The sequence below is a fragment of the Leptonychotes weddellii genome, chromosome 9 (genome assembly GCF_054177405.1).
Source record: "Leptonychotes weddellii isolate Sample4059 chromosome 9, ASM5417740v2, whole genome shotgun sequence".
Lineage (NCBI taxonomy): Eukaryota > Metazoa > Chordata > Mammalia > Carnivora > Phocidae > Leptonychotes > Leptonychotes weddellii.
In genome coordinates, this window is record NC_138377.1 from 60,507,524 (window position 1) to 60,522,603 (window position 15,080).

The 15,080-nt window shown below is 36.0% G+C and overlaps 1 long non-coding RNA gene across 2 annotated transcripts in view; it reads left to right on the forward strand.

The window, feature by feature from the left end:
* The window catches only part of LOC115940217 (uncharacterized), a 104,450-nt gene that overhangs the window by 79,142 nt on the left and 10,228 nt on the right, over positions 1-15,080 (forward strand). Inside the window, exon 4 of one of the 2 annotated variants that reach the window (XR_014148194.1) lies at positions 10,905-12,821. This is a non-coding gene — a long non-coding RNA (uncharacterized LOC115940217). Of the gene's footprint in view, positions 1-10,904; positions 14,095-15,080 lie in introns of those variants that run through there. The other variant, XR_014148193.1, reaches the window with a different exon arrangement.

Genomic DNA, 15,080 nt, shown 5'->3' on the forward strand with positions numbered 1-15,080 from the left:
ATCTCCTGTTGAGTTTGTAGGTGTTCCGAATGGTTTGATCCCTATCCAGCTGAATTCCTGAGAGGAGACGAAATCCAGGTCTCCTACTCCTCCGCCATCTTGCTCCGCCCCCCTAGGGTGACTTTTCTTAACAGAATATATTTGACAATGTTTTTAACCTGAAAAATAAGTTACTGAAGTTTTACGTGCTTAAATATGCTCTATCTTGAAGTCAGTTTCAATATTCCTCGAAATGTAAGGACCTTATTAAGATTTCCAAAATAGGAGCTCAAACTGATAGGCATTAGTTAGGATTTTTATGGAAAGAAGACTAGTGTAGAGGACCCTGCTGTCTCAAGAAATAAATGGCAAGATCGCGTTTAAATGAGAAGAGAGATCATGGCCAAAATTGAACTAGTTAGATCACATGAATTGGAATCAATGCCACATAGGTGCAGGAGTAAAACTTTCTTTACTCTTATTCTTCTGTAACAGTTGCACTTAACTGCATGGGAGGGAGTCAGAGCAGCCGACCTGCCATCTGTCCTTGCATGGGTGTGGTGAGGGAGATCTTGTGGGGAGAAGAAAAGAATCAGGTGACACTGTCTAATCTCAAATGGACTTCTGAACAAATACACTAATGTATTTTTATCTCTGAAATGCCCTTAGCAGAATGTCCCTAGGTGAGCATTAGCTATAGTAAGTAGAACCTAGAGGTTAAGGCCTGGCTTCCTGGAGAACATCACAAAGGCTTTTCAACACTCCGGAGTGTAAAATAGACATGGTTTATAATCCAAACACTTTCTGCTGTGTGAGGAACTCCCCAAACTTCCTTCATTTTGTTCTAGATGGGAAGAAAAGACCTGGGGAGCTGCCTTTGATGATTCTTTTTATTTTACCTGAACCTCTTGATTTCATGTCTACCTGAAATTATTTAGTAAAGCATGCAAATGGATATGATATGAGAGCCCAGGCATGGGCTCTCAGCTCGGGGTTGCCATAAACCGTGATCCGCGGCATGCAAATGGATATTAGTGTGTCAGTTCATTTCTCTCAGGAGTGGGGCGAGATATGTGAATGTGTGTGAAAGAATTCCGTTTATCCATTTAAGTCAATTAGTGGCTTAAAATGTAGTCCCTTTCAGGTTAACACAACTTCTGTTTCAGTAAACAGCCTTTTGGGTATCCTTCTCCTCCCAGTTCTTCCTGGAGAACATCTCTCTCCTGCTTTCTGTCTGGTTCTTAATAGCCTCCAATGAATTACATGTTCTGCTCTCCCTTTGGGTAAAAGCTTGTGCTCCCCTCCGTGTGGTTGGTTTCTCATGTTCTGCTCTCTTTTCATGGCCAAGAAATGGTGATTTCACCTGACTCCCTTCCACTCACAGAAGCTTGGTTCACAGAGGAAAGTAAGAACAATTTCCAGGCTATTGTATATGATGTGTATCAATGACATGTTACTTCTTATGCAGAGGATTCAATCTTAAAAATAAGTATAGCAATGCATGAACATCGTCAGGTAATGGACTAGAGATCACGGTCAAACTCTTTGCATGTTCTGGGTAAGGAAGGGACAGAATAATCTCCAACCTTTTCATATGTGAAAGGAAGAGATTAACATATAATGTGCATTTCATGTTGCCATCCTCTCAGAATGCCAATCAGATAGTCACTCTTCTCATACTTTCCTCTCTAAAGCCTAGAGACCCAATCGTGTGTGTCTATCCAATGTTACCTGAGCACCAGTTCAAGTGAAAGGTATTTGGTGGAGCATAACCAGATTTAGACATTTCTCCTTTAAATGATAACTAAGGATTCGTAGAAAATGGAAAAACAATACAATTGAAGTTTCAAACAAAAATGAATAGTGTGAGATAAAATTATGCTCAAGAGTTACTTTGTATTTAATATATTGATCCAAAGGGGCACCTGCACCCCAATGTTTATAGCAGCAATGTCTATAATAGCCAAACTGTGGAAAGGGCTGAGATGTCCATCGATAGATGAATGGATAAAGAAGATGTGGTACACACACACACACACACACACACACACACATACACACACACAATGGAATATTACTCAGCCATCAGAAAGGATGAATATTTACCATTTACATCGACATGGATGGAACTGGAGGGTATTATGCTGCGTGAAATAAGTCAGTCAGAGAAAGATAATTATCATATGGTTTCACTCATAAGTGGAATATAGGAAACAGCACAGAGGATCATAGGGGAAGGGAAGGAAAACAAAATGGGAAGTCATTAGAGGGAGAAAAACCATGAGAGACTCTTTGCTATAGGAAACAAACGGAGGGTTGCTGGAGGGGAGGGCGTGGGGGGGATGGTAATTGGGTGATGGGTATTGAGGGCACATGATGTCATTAGCACTGGGTGTTATATGCAACTGATGAATTACTGAACTCTACATATGAAACTAATGTATATGTTGGCTAATTGAATTTTAATAAAACAGAGTTACTTGGTATTTAAGTTAGGCATTACAAATTGGTGCATATACTTTATAAAAGTGAATTTAGTTTGGGGCGCCTGGGTGGCTCAGTCATTAAGCGTCTGCTGTGGGCTTAGGTCATGATTCCAGGGTCCTGGGATCGAGCCCCGCATCGGGCTCCCTGCTCAGCAGGAAGCCTGCTTCTCCCTCTCCCACTCCCCCTGCTTGTGTTCCCTCTCTAGCTGTCTCTCTCTCTGTCAAATAAATAAATAAATAAAATCTTTTAAAAAAAAAAGTGAATTTAGTTTTGCCATCTAACCTCACCTTGAGTTTCAGTAATTTCTCTCTATCTGAACGTTGCTAGATCAAAATTTTATTTCTGCTCTTGTGCCCTGAGTGTTTTGGCCCTTGTGATTTCTTCCTGGGGATTGCAGGGAGATGACAGGCTAATCCTCCTATTTGCTTGGGATTTGGATAATCAATTACTAGGGCTGTACTGCACTTTGTATAAATTCTTATAGCTGAATTTCATTTTTTCCTGAACTCTTTCTTTCCATAATATATGCATCCTGTGGATTTTGTAGTTTATCATGGACTATTTCCTTCAGAATACACTTCTAGGGGTTGCGCCACACTGTTTTCTCATCTCCTACTTGCTTTTTGCTCTTTCTGCCAAACACACCTTTCTTGTATCATTGCGGTCTATTGCCATTGGGCTTTTCCTTTCTCTTTGTGTTTCTACCTTTTGTACTAAAAGCTATTTTTACTCTTTGGTTTTACTATTCTACAGTTGGTACCTAAAATCCTTTAAGAATAAGGGAAAAAAATCAATTTTTGACAGATCTAAAAAAACCACAGTTCCTGGTTTTATAGCATTTTTTCCTTTAATCTTACTGCCCATCTGAAGTGAGTTATACAAATTCATGTTCTTTATTTTTATTTTTATTTTATATATACATATATATTTTATTATATTATGTTAATCACCATACATTACATCATTAGTTTTTGAAGTAGTGTTCCATGATTCATTGTTTGTGTATAACACCCAGTGCTCCATGCAGTACGTGCCCTCTTTAATACCCATCACCAGGCTAACCCATCCCCCCACCCCCTCCCCTCTAGAACCCTCAGTTTGTTTTTCAGAGTCCATAGTCTCTCATGGTTTGTCATGACAAATTCATGTTCTTTAAAATCAGATAGATTCAATTGGAAGTGGCCACCCCTTGCTGTCAGGTGTTGTTTTTTAGATTATTCAGGAAGGGTATGACCCGCCTTTCTATTGTACATTTTGTCTTCAGTTCTATCCTCATCAGTCTGGACTGCTGCTTGATTAATTTTTCCAGGACTCAGATAGGACTTTCATTTTCATGTTCAGAAAAGAAAGCAGCTTCTCCACTCTAAGAGAATAAAATGCATATCCTGTGGCTTGCCATTCGAGTCTCTGTATTTGCCTTACGTCAACCTCAACCATAACCTGTCTTTCCAGTGTTCATTCTCTTTTCTCTCTTTCATTTTCCATTTCATGAATTCACTTCATCACTTGCTCTTCTTTGTACACACAATATGTTCCTTAGATGATGTTGTTGACTTCTACCTGGACTGGTCCTTTCTTTTTATCTCTTAATGACCCACATCCTTTTTATTTTTCAGGATTTATTTTAAATATCCCTCTCTCTAAGCCTGGAATGCTCACTACTACTCTCCTGGGGTACTTGAAATACACTGTTCTCGTTTTAAGTATCAGTGGCACTTAATACATTTTATCTTGAGCTAAGTCACTGGTGTTGATTAATTTAAAATCTTGAAAGTCCAATATGTATCAAACACAATTTTAGGCCCTAGGGGTACAGCAGCAAACAAAGCAGACCAAAAATCCCTGCCTTCATGGAACTTATCTTACAATGTTAGAGTTGGCTAGGGGAGTTTCAAAGTGTTGATTTATAATTACTCACACTAGTAAGTCAAGAGAGATCAGGTGTCAGCACATTTATGTACTCCCAATGTTTTGCAAAAGTAAAAATAAATTGGTTCTCATTAAGAAATTCTGCCTGCCTAATGGCTGAAAAAAATGTGATCGTTCTTGATATCCCTCTACTTTGTTACACTAAGAAATTACAGTTGTGCTTGGGGGCATTGAGCAGTAAGTGCTGCTTTAGGAGAGATGGATTAGCGAAGCACAAGCTCTCATTTATGAAGACAGGAACAAGAGAGAAACAAGGTAAAAAGATTGCCAAGGTCACCAGGCAGTCTACCCTGGCTATACAACCTGCTGTTTCAGGTTCTTTTGTGAGACTTAATTCAACTCCTCAGCTTTCCCTGGACAAATAGCAGAAGTGGTAGCCCACCTATGTCCATATCATGACCCAAAAGGAGCTATGGCATCATTTTTATTGCCAAACAATTTCTCCTCTTGCCCTGATACCAAGGAAGAGATTTGTGGATGGTGCTACTTTTCCTTCTTTGTTAATAGCAAGTTCAACAAATATAATCCTCTTAATGAGAGCTCCATGAAGGCAGGGATTTTTGGTCATTTTTAATCAGATTATTTGTTCTTTTCATGTTGAGTTGTAGGAGTTCTTTATGTATTTTGGGTGTTAAATCCTTATCAAATATATCATTTGCAAATATCTTTTCCCATTCAGTTGGTTGCCTGTTCATTTTGTCGATGGTTTCCTTCACTTGCAAGGTTTTTAGTTTGATGTAGTCCCAATTGTTAATTTTTGCTTTTGTTTTCCCTACCTGGGGAGACCTTTCCAGAAAAAGGTTGCTAAGGTCAATGTCCAAGGGTTTCCTGCCTATGTTTTCTTTTAGGAGTTTTAGATCTTAGATTTAGGTCATTAATTTATTTTGAGTTTATTTTGTATATGTTGTAAGATAGTGGTCCAGTTTCATTCTTTTGCATGTGGCTGTCCTGTTTTCCCTGCACAATTTGTTCAAGATAGTATCTTTTCCTCCGTGTATATTCTTGCCTTCTTTGTTGTAGAGTAATTATAAACATAGGTTTATTTCTGGGCTCTGTATCTTGTTTTATTGATCTTTGTGTCTATTTTTTGTGCCAGTATCTCTTTTAATTACTAGAGCTTTGTAGTATATGTTGAAGTCTGAGATTGTGATAGCTCTAGCTTTGTTCTTTTTTCTCAAGAGGGACTTTTGGGGCTATTTGGGGTCTTTTAGGATTGTTTAAGTTCTGTGAAAACTGCTATTGGTGTTTTGATACGGGTTGCATTTAACCTATAGATTTCTTTGGGTAGTATTGACCTATTAATAATATGTGTTCTTCTATGAGCATAGAATATCTTTCCATTTATTTTGTCATCTTCAATTTCTTTCATCAATATCTTACAGTTTTCAGAGGGCAGGTCTTTCACCTTGTTGGTTAAATTTATTCCTATTTTATTTTTGATGCGATTGTAAATGGGATTATTTGCTTAATTTCTTTTTCTGCTAGTTTGTTATTCGTTTATGGAAACACAACAGACTACTGCATATTAGTTTTGTATCCTGCAACTTTACTGAATTCATTTATTAGTTCTAATATTTTTTTGGTAAGTTTTTAGGGTTTCCTATATATATAGTATTATGCCTTCTGCAAATAGTGACAGTTTTACTTGTTCTTTACCAATTTGGATGCCTTTTATTTCTTTTTCTTGCCTTATTGGCTAGGACTTCCAATCCTGTGTTGAATAAAAGTAGTGAGAGTGGACACTCTTGCCTTGTTCCTAATCTTAGAGGAAAAGCTTTCAGCATTTCATCACTGAGTATGATGTTAGCTGAGGGTTTATCATATAGGGCCTTTAAATGTTGAGATCTGTTCCCTCTATATTTGTTAATTTTGAGATCAAGTGTTTTAAATGTGTAAGAAAAATTCCTCTTGAGGCTCACACACTTTCCCAGTAGATACAAATAAAAAAAATGAATGTATGGTATGCACTTTCCTTCGTTCAGTGAATGGCAATCTCCCGTGTAGATACATGGGCCAGAAGAAACTGCTTTTCATTCTAAACATCAAATCCATCAACAAACCCTTTTGATTTTACTTTCTTAGTTATCTCATAAATCTTCCTACTTTCATCAAAATCTCTATAGACCATCATTTTCATCTGACCTACTGAAATAATCATTATTTCCCTGCATACTCTGTCTCTCCTCCAATAAAGGCGTTGTAGTGCAGTTACTGAACTTCTCTCTAGGCAAATCTTACGTCAGCCTCTTGCATAAAACCTGTAGTGGCTTCTATTGCTTTTAGAATAAAGACAATCACATGTCCTACAAGGGCCAACAGGATATGGTCTCTATCCAGTTTTATGTAGCTATTGATAACTCCAAAATCTATTAATGCAGCCCTGATTTTCTTCAAAACTTCCAGAAAGATACTGAGTTGCATCAATGTCTAAAACTGACTACCTCTGCTCTCCACAGATTTTTAAAGTTTGGTAATTTTTTTCTTTAAAGGTATTTGGCTGTTTTGTTTAGGCTGTCACTCTTTTGGGCATAAGGTTTCTCATAATATTTCTTTATTGTTCTTTTAATATATCCAAGTTTGGTATCTTATAAAAGTCATTCTTTTTTTTTTTTTTAAGATTTTATTTATTTATTTGACAGAGAGAGACATAGTGAGAGCAGGAACACAAGCAGGGGGAGTGGGAGAGGGAGAAGCAGGGTTCCCGCAGAGCGGGGAGCCCGACGTGGGGCTCAATCCCAGGATCCTGGGATCATGACCTGAGCCGAAGGCAGACGCTTAACGACTGAGCCACCCAGGCGCCCCCTAAAGGTCATTCTTAAAATGACTTTTGTACACCTTTCAGGAATGGTTATGGTTGAAAATCAGTAATCTCATTGCAGAAATGATAGACTGCAAAATATTATCCCTGTTTACCTACAGATAGTTAGATTACAAGTAATTTTCATTTTCTTCACTTACCTACATTTTCTAAATTTACTCTAATGAATATATTTAGTTTCTATAATAACAATGAAAACAACAACTCTTTAAATACTCTTTAGAGTATTGGCAATAGAATTAACTATTAATGCCAACTCTTTGGGGGTAGCAGTTGTAAAATCTGTACAAAAAATTATAGAAGCACTGGAAAACATTTTAAATTCTATAAAAATTGGAGAAGATCTTACTCTTGAAAAATTATAAGTGTACAGGGTAAAAATTGAGCTTTTGTAATTATTTTTCCTGTATGTTCTTCTCAACCACTATGTCTATGGCAGCAGAAAACTACATGTTTGTGGGTGGAGATGACAAGAAAACAAAACAAAGCAAAACAACACAAAAAAATAGGTCATGGCTGGAAGGATTGCTGTAATTTTAAGAGGGAAATCCTGTGAGAATTACAGACCCACCAGTGTATATTGGCTAAATCTCTGATACTAAACTACGCATATGCAGAGAAGAACCTAGAGGGACTACTCCCCAAACAAGTAGAGATTGGAGAAGAAAATAAGCCTTGAAAGACAGAGCTGCACTGGATGAGATTTGTGTTTGCTGCTATTTTAACTGAGTATATTTCCCAAGCTATGCACACTTGGTGGCAGGCAGCTGAAGCATAATAGGCTTGAGGCATTGGAGGACAGGACCTGAAACGGGAAGAACAGCTGAAACTTGAGCGGATCACTTAAGCCATGTGATCCTAGACACAGTGAGCCCTCAAATCCATGTCTATACTCTACTCAAATACTTGGCTTGGCTAACTGATCAACAGCAGATGCAGGGGACACTCTCAGGCTAAAAAATGTAGCTTTGGGAATTTATAAAAATCAAGCAGAGATATCACCTGTTGCAAAATGCAGTGTAGACAAGTTTTCACTTTGAATCTGGAATAGGTAACTGTGTATTAGAACAACAACAAAATACAGAAAACAAAGGAAGCAACAAAAAACAATCCTCAGGAGAAGATTATGGATTACAATATCTACACTGTCATTTTCAACTAAAAATTACTAGACCTGCCAAAAAACCAGGAAAATGTGACCTATGCTTTGGGGTCAAAAAAGAAATCAGTAGAAGTTGACTTTTAGTGCGTCCAGAAATTAGATTTAGCAAATGAAGGTATCAAAAACACTTATTATAAATGTGTTAAAAAATTAAAGGCAAATATGCTCAGATAATAAGGGAAAAATTGATCTTTTGAGTGAAGAGTTAGAGAAATATCAACATAGAAACAGAAACAATTGAAAAAGTATTCTAGACCTGTAAAGTATAATAATTAACAGGAAAAATTGATGGATAGGTTCAACATTTGGAGGTGGTAGAAAAAATATTGGTAAACTTGAAATTAGATCAATAAAAACTACCTAATGTGAATAACAGAAGAAAGTCTATTTAAAGAAAACTAAGCAGAATCTTAGGGAGCTGTGGAACAATATCCAACAGTCCAACATATGTGTAATTTACATACTAGGAGGGGAAGAGGGAGACTGAGAGTCTCAGGAGGAAGGAAAGAGAGTCTCAAGTCTTCAAAAGAATCTTGAAGTTATAAAAGCCAGAATCTTCCCAAATTGGTGGGGAAAAATGTAAAAATGAAGATTCAAGAATTTTTACTAAAACTCAAGTAAGATGAAACAGAAAATCCCACTTGGGGATATTTTAGTCAAACTGCTGAAAGTCAGCGATCAATAAAAACATTGAAAGCAGCTAGAAAAGTATAACAAATTACATGCAAGGGAACAGCAGTACAGTTAATGATTGACTTCTTATCAGTAACAAAAGTCCATAAAATATTGGAAAGACACGTTCAAATTGTCAAAATTGTCCATTAATAATTTTATATTTATTGATTCTAACATAACTGCTTTAATTTCTAAAGGAGTGCTTTAGACTGAAGGGAAAGGACTTGGATGGTAACTCAGATCTATAAGAAGAAATGAAGTACACAAGAAATAATAAATATGTTGGTAAATATAAAAGATTTCATTTTTCTTTTTCTATCAAGTATTTTAAAAGGTATATTGTGGCTCAGAGCTAAAGTTATAACTGAATATTGGGTTTATAAAATATAGACAAAATAGATATAATATATATGACAACAGTAACACAAGGAATGTGGAATAACTTAGAAATATCGTTCCGTTTCCAATATTTAACTTAAATAATTAAACATTAACTCTAAGAAGTTTGCACTAAATTAAAGATGGATGTTGTAATGCCCTGCAAACACTAAAAGGAAATGCAAATAGTTAAAGCTAGTAGGCCAAGAGAGAAAATGGAATACTCAAAATAATTTAACATAAAATAAGGCAGGAAAGGAGAAAGAACAGATTAAAAAGAAATAGATGGCAAATAGAAAAACAGCAAAATGGCAGATCTAAATACAACCTTCTTCAGTGAGATTTCAGAGTTTGTCTCTTTCAAAGAATTTTACTATTTCCTCTAAGTTGTTAATTTTATGGGTGTGGAGTTGTTTGTAGTGTTCTTATTAATCTGTCATGATATTGTCTCTTTGATTTCTGACAATCATAATGTATTTTCTGTCTCTCTTTCTCTCTCTCTCTTTTTTTTGATTTGCTTGCCTAGAGTTTACCAGTTTTACTGAACTTCCCCCCTCCCCACTCTGCTCCACCAAGGAACAAGTGTTTTATGTATTTTTTCCACTTTTTGTTGCTCTCATTTTCATTGACTTCTGTTTTACTTATTTTCTTTCTTCTACTTGCTTGGGACTTAATGTTCTCTTTTATCTTCAAGTTTCTTAGAGTGGAAACTTTAGAATATTGATTTGAGATATTTTTTCTCTCATCTAAGATAAGCATTTAATGTATAAATTTCCCCCAAGCACTGCTTTAGCTTCTGGCATCGCCTAACATACTTTCATTGTCATTTTGGTGTAAAATATGTTTAACTCTGTTATATCCTTTTTGACCCTCCTGACCCATTAGAATTGTATTAATTTAAAAATACTTGGGGGATTTACTAGATAATTTATTGCTATTGATTCCTAATTTTAATCTATGATTGTTAAAAAACATACTTAGTTTAAATCCTTTAATTTTGTTGACATTTGGCTTTATATGGTCTGTCTTGGAAAGTGTTTCATATGCTTTTGAAAATAATATACTGCTATTATTTTAGTGGTGTGTTCTATAAATGGCAAATAAGTCAATTTGATTTATGACATAGTTTAGATCTTCTCTGTAGTTACTGAATTTCTGTTTACATTTTCTCTCAGTTACTGAGAGAGGAGTGTCAAAGTTTCCAACTGTTAACTGTGGATTGTTCTATTTCTTCTTCCAGTTTTATCAGTTTTGCCTCAAGGGTTGTGAAGCTCTGTTGTTCTATAGACATTTAAGATTATTATTTCTTCTTGAATATTGACTTTATCTTACATAAATATAACCATTTCATCTTTATTTTGATTAGTTTTTCCTTGACTTATCTTCTCCTGTACTTTTACCTCAATGTGTTACTGATATGGTTGGATTGAAATCTACCATTCTCCTAACAGTTTTCTTTTTTTTTTTTTTTTAAAGATTTTATTTATTTGACAGAGAGAGACACAGCGAGAGAGGGAACACAAGCAGGGGGAGTGGAAGAGGGAGAAGCAGGCTTCCCGCAGAGCAGAGAACCCGATGTGGGGCTCGATCCCAGGACCCTGTGATCATGACCTGAGCCGAAGGCAGACGCTTAACGACTGAGCCACCCAGGCGCCCCTCTCCTAACAGTTTTCTATTAGTGTCATCTGATAATTGTATTTTTTTCTCTCTCATAACTTCTTTTGGATTGAGTAATTTTTATAATTCCATTTTTACTCCATTATTGTCTTATTATTCATATCTCTTTTTTTACAGAGATTGCCTTAGAATTTACAATATGTTATCTTTAATCAGAACATATCTTCAAATAATATTGAACCACTTCATATGTACTTTAAGAATCACAAAGAGAGGATACTCTAAATTTTTTCCTTTCTTCTTTTGTGCTATTATTGTAGAACCTTATACTTGTACAATAAAGCACATTCTTCATTAACAGTTTCTTTTTTTTTTCTTTCAGCATTTTAAAGATGTCACTATATTTTTTAAGTGGCTTGTATTGATTATTGTGATAAGTTTGCCATAATTCTTATCTTTGTGCCTTATCTATGTTATGCACCTTTAATCTCTGGCTTTTTTTCAAGATATTCTCTTCTTTGCTTTTGAGGAGTTTGAATATGCTATGTCTAAGTGTGTGTGTGTTTTGCATTTATCCTAATTTGTGCCTAATGTTCATTGAGATTCTTAGATCTGTGTTTTGGAAAACTGTTAGCTGTTATTTCTTCAAACATTTATTTTTCCTACTTCCCCATCTTCTTTTATGGTTCTAATGACCTATATATCCGTCTGTTGATACCATCTCAGAGCTCTTAGATGTTCTCCTTTGATTTTTTTGTTCTACTCTTTCCTGTTTTTTGCTTTCTTTTGAAGTAGGCTCCACATCCAGTGTGGAGCCCAACATGGGGCTTGTACTCATGACCCTGAGATTGATACCTGAGCTGAGAACAAGAGATGGACACTTAACAGACTGAGCCACCCAGGTACCCCTACTCTTTCCTATTAATGTTTCAGTTTGAGTTATTTCTGTTGATCTGTTTTCGAGTTCACTGACTCCTGTGCTGAGTTGAGTCTACTGATAAATCTGGCAAAGACGTTCTTCATGTATGTTTCTATTCAAGTATGTTCAGTTACTTTACATTTTCTTTGTTATAGTTTTCATATTTAGGAAGTTTTGTTTTGTTGATTATCTCTTGAAAGTAAATTTTTTTTTAAATTTCCTTTTATGCTTTCAATTTTTTGTTGACAACTGATACCTTGTATAGGATAATAGAGACTGAAGTAAACAGACTTTTATGCCTGGAAATGGATCCACATTGCTAGGTCTCTGGATGGAGGGTTGAGCCAATTTATTAGGAATTGAACTGAGTTTGGTCTGTGATGTAACTATGGTTAACCTCTGTGCACCACAGGCTTCAAATTCCTTTAGAATTACCTTGAGTTTGGGTGCCTGGGTGGCTCAGTTGGTTAAGCGACTGCCTTTGGCTCAGGTCATGATCCCAGGGTCCTGGGATCGAGTCCCACATCGGGCTCCCGGCTCAGCAGGAAGCCTGCTTATCCCTCTCCCACTCCCCCAGCTTGTGTTCCTGCTCTCGCTGTCTCTGTCTCTGTCAAATAAATAAATAAAATCTTAAAAAAAAAAAAAAATTACCTTGAGTTTTAGGTGGGGGCTGGTTTGCCACAGGGTTTTTCTCAATATTTGCTTTTTTTTCAGCTTTAGGTCTTCCCTTTGAACTTGTGTACCAAAGAGGGTCTTTATCTTCTTGCCCTTTTCCAAGCAGAAGAGTGGTGTCACTTGATGCTCCATTAGTTTGGTGGTAGGCACAGGAAGAGGAAGACTTTCTCCTTTCTTCTTAGGTAGGCTCTATGTTCCTAGATTCTTGGTGGGGTGGGGGGCTTTTTCAGTGATTTCCCCTTTTCCCCCAATTGTAGGTTTCAGCCAAGAATTTATTTTTCTCCTCCTGCAGGGGTAGAGGGACTATTTTGTTTCCTTCCTTCAGATACACCATTGCCATTAAGAGACATTTTTGGTAGTACTTTAAAGGGCAATAAGATTTGCTGCCCTTCTCCTAGCAGTTTAAGGCTTTTGTTCCATAAGGCAGATGGTGGTATGGGATCTGGGCAGAGCAGTTTAAACTTTGATACCTATTTTCTTTTACTCAGCAGTATGTTTGAAACACTTCCATGTTGTTTTGGGTATAGTTTGTTCATTATTATTGGTGAAGAGAATATCATTTATCGCTATACTGCTATTTATTTATTCTACTGTTATTGGATTTTTGGGATGTTTCCAGTTTGGGGCTGTTGTGAATAGTGCTGCTACATATTCGTGTACATGAATTGGGTGAACATACATATTTTGTTTCTGTTGAGTATATTTATATCTATGAAATTAATTGTTGAATCATAAACTATGCATATAATTAGCTTTAGGAGACCCTGCCCAACAATTTTCAGAGTCATTATACCAATATGTACTCCCACTAGTACTGTAAGCAAGTTTCAATTTCTCCAAATCCTTTCCAGCACTTGGAATTTTCTCTCCTTTTCATGTAGCCATTCTAGAGAATATTAAATTGTTTTAAATTTTATTCCCCTCATGACTAACAAAGTTTGCCACCTTTTTCATGTTGGCCATTTGGTTGCCTCTTTTTTGAATTGCCTGATCAAGTCCTTTATTCAGATTTCCACAACTGGTATTTTGTTTGTGTTTCATTGGTGCAGACCACAAAGATCAGATATGGACTATATATGTATGTCAACTGATTTAGAAATCTGCATTGTAGTGGTGGGGGTGCCTTTTACTAAATGTGTGTGGTAGGATTGTGGATCACTTTATTTTGATTCCTATCTTTAATTTTTTTCCTAAATGATCTATAGTAAACATGTATGTGTATCTGTATAACTTTAATCAGTAAAAAGATTTGAAAACTAAAAATTAAGTCTTGTCATGGCATAAATATTGTTTGCTGATTAGTATACACTGTAATTTTAATCTGTGAATTGACCCAATCAGCAAAATGGCAAAATCTGGCTATATATTTAGAACTTTCAGTATTCTTTCTGTAGTGTTTGTGATAATATGAATAAATCAATGAATGTGTAAATCAATAAATGACCCAGAAAAATCTTCTTTTGTGATTAATGAATAATCTCTATATTTACTATCCATTAATGCTATTAAAATTCCTATTTTTGTGCTGCTAAATTACTAGCCTCAGAACTGTGTTGACCTAATTGTAAAGGCTAATATATAGGTTATGGAATTTTTGAGGGCATTAGCTGAAGTTGTTTTCTTAGAAAGAAATAATGGTCTTAGTGAGTTTTTCTCACTAAGTTACATTAAGTAGTGCAACATTTTGAATAGATAAAGATTGATTTCTAATTTCTTTTTTTTTTAAAGATTTTATTTATTTGACAGAGGGAGAGAGCGAAAGCGAGAGTGAGAGAGCACAAGCAGGTGGGAGAGGCAGAGGGAGAGGGAGAAGCAGACTCCCTGCTGAGCCGGGAGCCCACACGGGGCTAGATCCCAGGACTCCGGATCATGGCCTGAGCTGAAGGCAGACATTTAACTGACAGCCATCCAGGCGCCCCTGATTTGTAATTTCTAACTGATGGCTCATTGTTTTTATTATCTTTGTTCATCTCACTATATCTCCATTAAAGACGTGTTTTTGTCTTGTTTGGAATAGAATTTACTAGAGGTCATGTTAGATGTTATGTAGAGTTTAAAAATAGTAAACTTTGTCAATTTTACAAAATATTAACCTTTACATTATTAAAAGGACAGGACTTAAACCTTTATGTAGACTAGGATATGAATATCATGCAATTTTTAAGCAAATGGTTGATATATAATAGACAATGTTTACTATAATGCTCTTCCCAAAGTCAATTAAAAAAAAAACAAACCTGTTTTTATATTAGAATATGAAAGGCCATGAGAACACATGTATAGCATCCCACCAAAACAATATCACCTGATTTAGTGACTGTTAGCACAGCTTAAAATATAATTCACTAAATAATGTGTCTGCAAACCCATTGATCGTAGACGTTGTGCTGTGCAAAATGTAAAGCTAACAGTAACTAATGCTCTTCAGAAGTATGGTAGCC